The 7704-nt window shown below is 38.1% G+C and overlaps 1 pseudogene; it reads right to left on the bottom strand.

Moving 5' to 3' along the window:
• Nucleotides 1-871: 871 nt before the first annotated feature.
• Nucleotides 872-3073, bottom strand: LOC106985151 (eukaryotic initiation factor 4A-I-like; annotated as a pseudogene).
• Between the last annotated feature and the right edge of the window lie 4631 nt (nucleotides 3074-7704).

The following is a 7704-nucleotide window of genomic DNA, read 5'->3' as shown; positions in this document are numbered from 1 at the left end:
TCTGTCCTCATGCGTTCAGTGGGGTATCTCAATGTACAATGCAGAAAGTTCAGTGAGTTCAATTAATAATCAAAAGTGTCTCTTTTAATAGTATTAAAAAATATAAAAAGTTAATTCACTAACTTAAACAAATACACTCAACTATGCCATGGCATTTCATGCCATTCTGTCTGAAAAGTTTTCTTCCTAAGCAATTCTACATTTGTTATTACAGTTTGAAGAAAATATACTGGTAAAATAATGTTTCAACTGTAAACATAATATGTATTTTTAGAAATTCTATTGGTTTTGGCACTTCCCTGAAGATGCACAGAGATCTTTTAGAAATTCAATATAATGTAACTATGAGGTTACTAAGGATTAAGAATAATGTGGTATTTTCAAAATGACACATATGAAGGTATCTTAGTAATTGATAGTTATTTTGAAAACAAAGGTACAAGGGAAAAGTCAATTTATCCCCCAAAATAAAACTATATCATCATCAGGATGATTTTCCACAAACTAAATGGAAAATAAAAAAAAAAAAAAAAAATGGACTCTGGAGTTATATCACTAAAATTTGAGTCTTGGATTTGCAGTCTTGAGCATTGAACCACCATGATCTGTTTCTTCATGTTTAAAAATATGAAGTAACAGTTATTGTACCTATTTTATAGTGCTGTTGTGAGTTCTCAACAAGTCACAGTGGAAAAATGTTCTTAGGAAGCTATCTCCTGCATACTTATGACCTCTTGTTACTATTATCCAAACTCAGTAATATACACATTTTTCAGTTTCCAGGTCATTTTATTCAGAATCTTGTGTTTGTTTCCTGAATTAATCTAGACTATACAAAACAATGTAAAAATGGCTACCATTTTCTCTCCCTGATGCCCATCATGGGGACAATAACCTGGGCCATTTAACTCAGGGGGTTCCCCAGATTCGGTCCAGTAAATGAGGCCAAGTGACACTCTAGCCCCTTGAATCATTTTCAGATGCATTTAGCTGCAGTGAGGAAAGCCTAATGGGGTGTGGAGGTTAACTAGGCTATGGAGATAATTTGGGGAAAAGAGATGGTACCTGGGGCAAGAGCCTACCCAAACAAAAGAGTGTCTAAGATGTTTATGATTCCTTCTTGTGCCTCAAAAAGTGACATTTACTCAAAGAAAAAAATGACAGAATGTCCATCCCTTGGTTCCCTTTCCTCTCCACTCCCACTCCTTTTCAGCACCCCATCCCCCCAGACTGAACCCTGGGTAGGGCTATGTAGCAGGACACTCTCTCAGGTGAGGACAGCAACACTGAGGGACATCTCCTCGATGGAGGTGTTGTAGAATTTCTCAAAGAGCCCTTTGTCTTCTTCTGAGACCGTGTCAACACCCACATCCTTAGGGCCAAATCATCTACCATCACCTATTCTCTGGATATAGTTTTCCCTGTTGGTGGGAATGTCATAGATGGTGACTAAAGAAACCTGCTGTACATCAATGCCTCTGGCCAGCAGGTCAGTGGTAATCCATACTCTGCTAGAGACAGTGCAGAACTCCCTCATGATAACATCTCATTATCCTTTTGGCCCCTATCTCTGTGCATTGCAGTCACGGTCAAGTCTGCGGCTTGCATCTTTTCAGTGAACCAATCAACCTTCATTCAGGTGTTGAAGAATATGACTGCCTGTGTGAGGGTCAGCATTTCATACAAGTCACATAGTGTGTCCAGAGTCCAATCTTCCCATTCCACACCGATGGAGAACTGGCAGATACTCTCCAGGGTCAACTCTTGCTTCTTGACCAGAATCCAAATGGGGATTGAATTTCTTGGTCACCTCAAGCATGTCAGAAAGCATTGCAGTTGACGGAAAAACCACCTGGGTGCTGCTGTCAAGCTTTTGGAATATGTCATAGACCTGGTCTTTGATTCCGTGGCTTAGCATTTCATCAGTTTTCCTCCAGTACAAACATCTTGAGGTATTTGGGAGACAGGTATCTCCGGTTAAGCATATCAAACACAAGACATGGGGTACCCACGACAATATGGGAAGCTTTCATCTTCTGTATGTCAGCTTCTGTATGTCAGCTGGTATCTTGGTCCCCCAAGTGTGGCAGAAGGCACCCATAGAATGTCCTAATGCCATGGATTCCTTCTGTATCTGCTGAGCCAACTCTAGTAGGTGTGGGGCCAAGGCCTCTGTAGCCTTTAGATATTATTTTCTCCTTACCACATCAACTTCATGATGCATGGACCTCTAGTTTTTCATTTAATTGAGCAATCACGCTCAACTGCCTCATGCTAGGAACACCTTAACCCTGGATCAATCCATCCAGTTAGCTTTCCCATAGCAACTCCAAGACTGATGAAACCTATTAGACAAATACATACATACATACATACATACATACATACATACATACATACTACTTCTCAGATTTGGTCCCTTTCTCAGTTTCTTAACTCAAATTTAACTGAGTCCTCATTCGTGCCTGGAAATAATAAATTCTTTCCTTAATAATTGCTATTTTCCAATTCTCTCCTTTTTATTCATTTATTTTTTGTTACCAATGGCCCTGCTACTCATCCCTAATCTTAACCTCATCTCTCCTTCACCAACCGAAAATAGAAAAAATCAGAAAGATCCAATTCAATGTGTTGCAGAATCGATATAAAAAAAAGTGGCTGTTTTCCCAGTCCCAGATTGGGCTTGAGCGGTCTCATCGTAACCACTGATACAAAGAATGGCTCGCTCCTGGATGGCAGAAGGTTTCTCAAAACCATAGGCAGAGATGCCATGGAGAAGGGACTCAGAGAAGCTCATGTCATCAAAACTGTTGATGATCTCGTTCCAGTTACTGTCAATAATGCCTTCAAGCTCCATCCCTTCCAGGCCACTGTCTCTGGATCAGGAATCCTGACTCAAAGACGTGATCCTTAGAAACTTCAAACTCAGTAATATATTTGGATAGAATTTCTCATTTAAGCTATTCCAGAGGCAATTTTCATTGGTCTGGTCAGAAGTTAATATGGAAATAATGTACCGGTCACTTATTGATTTTGTATACAATTCACATACTCTTGCTCCTCCATAATACATATATAAAAAGTTATTTCAAGTACATTTTATTTTTTAAGATCTCCTGACAAGGGTTTTGCAAAATATACCATAGATTGGGAAGAAACTTTTTATGAGCCTACAAATCTCTTCCATGTTGACAACATCCTTGTTTCCTGTCAAATATTTCTAAAGAGGCCCAGACTTATTTTCTTCTCACACATACAACTGTGCTATAATTGTCATATATATATATATATATATATATATATATATATATATATGATATTTAATTATACATATAGTCACTGATTGCAAATGAATACCAAAACTGTCAAATAATCTTACTCAATTTTTATGGAACTTTTAGTCTTCTCTCAGAAAATACTTTTATTTTCTTTATTTCTAAACTTCTCATGCTGTATACAGATTTTCACCTGATTACCTTTCCTTATGCTTCCCTTAGAAAATCAAGACAATTAAGAGGGACCTAATTCATCCTTTCACATCAATTATATGCATCTGCAAACACTTGGGCACAGACATTCTGCCTTTTCTGTAGTTACAATTAAAGGTCTTGTTCTGTGTTTTGTTTGTTTGTTTGTTTGTTTTAATGTCTTCCTTCCTCTGGTAGGAATATGGATCGCATACTCTCTCAACTTTTCACAGACATGTCTCCAGAAATTATATTCTAACTCTTTGTATTATTAATTTGGCACTCACTACTAATTCTTCAAGGAAATGAAATATTATTCAAAAAATTCCCTGCTTCTATCACCCCTCTTTAAAAATTCTCATTCTACAAGATGATTATGTTCTTCTAATGCATGCACTCATATATCAGGATTTGTCATGTGACTTCCTTTGACTAATGGTATCACAGTGAGACTGACACATACTAACTTAACAAGAACATTAGAAGTATTACATGGTTTTCCTATTCTTGCTTTCCTCTAATATGAGGAAAGTTGTCACAGACTATGAGTCTGGAGTTCACTCTTGTCTTACAAGAGAGCAGACACAGAATTGAACACGAGAGAGGCTAATGTCAGGGAAGAGAGGAGAGCCCCAAACAGGGGTTTTTGTCTCCGTATTAATTGAGCTCGCAAGATATCACTCACGTGGGGAACATGAAGAAAACAAGATCTTACACACGTGAACATGGAGAAAACAATCATTAACTTGTGCGTATAAGAAGCAAAGGGTCTGGGAGGGCAAGTGGTGTTTGTGATCAAAGTACATTGGCTCCAGATGGAAAGTAATTTCCTGCAGGTGATATTACAAGTTACTCGTGGTTCATTATAATATCTCACTTGCTAACCTCAGGCACTTTGACCCCATGGTAGCAGCTTTTTGTCCGCAAGCTTTTATCTAACTCATTTATGTAAGGAGAACCTATTTCCCCACAGGGAGTGATGATCCAGGGAGGGATGTTATTTCATGTTCTCAAATGTTTATTTACTTATTTTTGAGAGAGAGAGAAGAGGGGCAGAGAGAGAGAGGGAGGGAGAGAAACCCAAGTAGGCTTGGTGTTGTCAGAGCATAGACCAATGTTGGGCTCAAACTCATGAACCGTGAGATCATGACCTGAGCCAAAATCAGTAGTTGGACGCTTAACCTGCTGAGCCATCCAGACGTCCCCTGGAGAGGATGCTATTTCAGCCAGAGCTACACATGACCCGAACTAAACAAGAACCAAATTACACAAGCTGGCACTAATGACAAAATTTTTAAAAATATACGGTTTTAAGCTCCTGACACATTTCAGTCCTGGACAGTTTTGGATCTGGAGTCTGTCTGTAACTTCTGTTGTAAAATATAGTCACCACTTTCCTAAGGGATAGACACTCAAAAGTCAGATCAGCTGAACATATTCAGAAGTGATATCTTGACTTCACTTCAAAAATGGCTTTTCAGATTGAAAACTAGTAATCAATCTGCTAGTTTTTTTTGTGATACTAATCAGACTCTCTCCTTCTTGATCTTCTACCACTGAAATCACACGAGACAGATGCACATATGCACATATGCTTGTACTGTCTGTAATGTCTTTAGAGCTCAGTATTGAAAGATAACAATTATATATTGTTGCTCAGAAATTTACCCTAAACATGGATAAAGGAAGACAGCCTTCCAACTCTGATACATTCAGGAAATCTTTTGTTAAAAACACGAGTCTTTCCTTCCTCCCTTCCTCCCTCCCTCCCTTCTTTCCATCTTTCCTTACATAAGTAAAGACAAGGGAGTGTAAAGCATCCTGAGATGCTCTGGGAGTCACAGGCATTTCCAGCATTTCAAAGTGGCTAGTTTCCTGTGTGTGTAAGAAGTACTGAGTAGGGATTTTGTCACGAAACCTTGCGGCATAGATTTCTTTGCTTTGTAAGTGACGAAAAGTGTACACGAAGCATGCCATTATAGTTGTGCGTATCTATGAGGAGTATATTAATTACACCATGAATCCATATAAAACATGTCACTGCCTTCAGGAGCAGCTTTCATGGCTACCTCTCAATGCCTAGAAGACATGTGTCTTAATGGTGTTCATACCGTAAACTTAAGTCTGCAGCATGAGAGCAATAATTTTAATTGCACCTAAAATGGATTTAAAGTATTGTACTAGGATAGCAGAGACACAGGACACTTGTGAGGTTTTGGGAATAGCAGTGTAGCATAGGGATAAAGTAACTGCCAAGCAGCGTCAGGAGGTGCTAGGATGGCCCCTTAACACCAAGTCAGAAAAGAACTCCGTCCACCCTTGAGTAACTTTTTAATTAACTATTAGGCATATTAATTAGGGTGAAGAATAAAATAGACTGAGACCGTTATTGTGAAAATAAACCAAAATGAGCTTTAAAGTTATGCAAAATATTAAGATAGAATACATTTTGCCCAGAGAAAGATTTATTTGTTTTTGACAATGTAAATAGAAGGGTATGATTGGAAATTAAGTTTATTATCATTTCTATGTCAGCATTTTTTTTCTGAACTTCGCACTGGGAACATTGATGAATAAGGCATTACAAATGGGTGTTCTTCATTTCAGAAATACATCACATGTTAATGCATTATAGAAAGCTATTCCATAAAGTAATATGAACATCTGGTTTTGAGAATTTTTTTCAGCTAATATCAATTTTATTCTGTGTGAGCTGTTTTTTCTTATTTTTGTCCTAATTTCCTTTTAAAGAAATATTGTCAAAACCCTTCAACATGTGAAAAGCTATTTTTATAAGAAGAAAAGTTGACTTCATGCAGGTGTGTCCAGTCCAACAGCCTTTCTTGTGTTTTTGTTGGTTTTTTCCTACAAAATTCAGCATTTGACTCTAATTTTAATTTTTTGTACCCACTCATGCAGGATTGCAGTGGTGAATCAGTTCCATGTGGCTTCTGTCCTCGTACATGTTACCTCACTCATATCTTATTTACACACAGGACCCACTGGAACTAAGTTTAATTATTCCTTCACCTAGTTTTTAGATGAGGAAACGTCTATGATCACAATGGTATAAACCTGTCACATTTAAATAGCTGACAGTCTTTCTCTCCTAAATCCCTTTACTCTCATCAATACCAGGGATTTCCAGGGCAGTCATTTTACAATTTTATTCCTTTTTATTTTTTAAAATTCTTTAAGTTTTTCATTTTGCTTCCAGTATAGTTAGCATTCAGTGTTATTTTAGTTTGACACGTATGGCACAGTGATTCAACAGATCTATACATTACTCAGCGCTCATCACGATAAGCGTACTCTTTAATCTCCATCGCCTATTATACCCATCTCCCCACCTACCTCATTTTAAACTTACCCTTCTTCTTTATTATCTGTAACAGTTTAGTGTTTAAGTGCATATCAGTGAGTTCTTATAAACAAGTTCTTTAAAAAAAATTAATGCCTTCTTATTCCCATGGTAATCAACGTGGTCCGCACTTTCAGGATTGGATGGTTATCATAAAATAACCTCCTCCTTAAACTCCTTAAACTATTTTTTAGGAGTTCAGGCACTCAATCCAAAGCATTGAAATCAGCTTTTTAGACCCTGAGCTACTTGGCAATAATAGGTAAGAAGAAAATCGTGGCTTCTTCCTACCTCCCCCCCACCTTTTTTTTTTTAATGTTTACTTTTATTTTTGAGACAGAGAGACAGAGCACGAGTGTGGGAGGGCTCTGAAACAGGCTCCTGGCTCTGAGCTGTCAGCACAGAGACCAACGCGGGCTCTGACTCATGAACCATGAGATCATGACCCGAGCTGACGTCAGAGGCTTAACTGACCGAAACACCCAGGCACCCCTTCCTTTTTTCTCTTTTATGGTTAAATCTTAAAAGGGTTTCCTCTCCCTGTGTTGTATGTAATTTGTATATGAGTTACATATTTCCTTATCTTCTGAACTTATTCCTGTTGGGAGTAACATCTTCTTAATTGATCTTTTTCAATATATTGCTCTTTATTTCATTTCTTGGTTAAAATCTGAATGTATGTTTATTTCTGACCACGTGGTTGAATTTTTTTTGTAATGTTTATTTAGTTTTGAGAGAGACAGGCAGAACATGAGCAGGGGCAAGGGTAGAAAGAGAAGGCGACACAGACTCTGAAGCAGGCTCCAGGCTTGGAGCTATCAGTGCCAAGCCCGATGTGGGGCTCAAACTCACAAACCGTGAGATCATGAGCTGAGC

The sequence above is a fragment of the Acinonyx jubatus genome, chromosome D3, assembly GCF_027475565.1.
Source record: "Acinonyx jubatus isolate Ajub_Pintada_27869175 chromosome D3, VMU_Ajub_asm_v1.0, whole genome shotgun sequence".
Lineage (NCBI taxonomy): Eukaryota > Metazoa > Chordata > Mammalia > Carnivora > Felidae > Acinonyx > Acinonyx jubatus.
The sequence above is the reverse complement of the archived record's forward strand: the minus strand, read 5'-3'. Positions and strand labels throughout refer to the sequence as shown.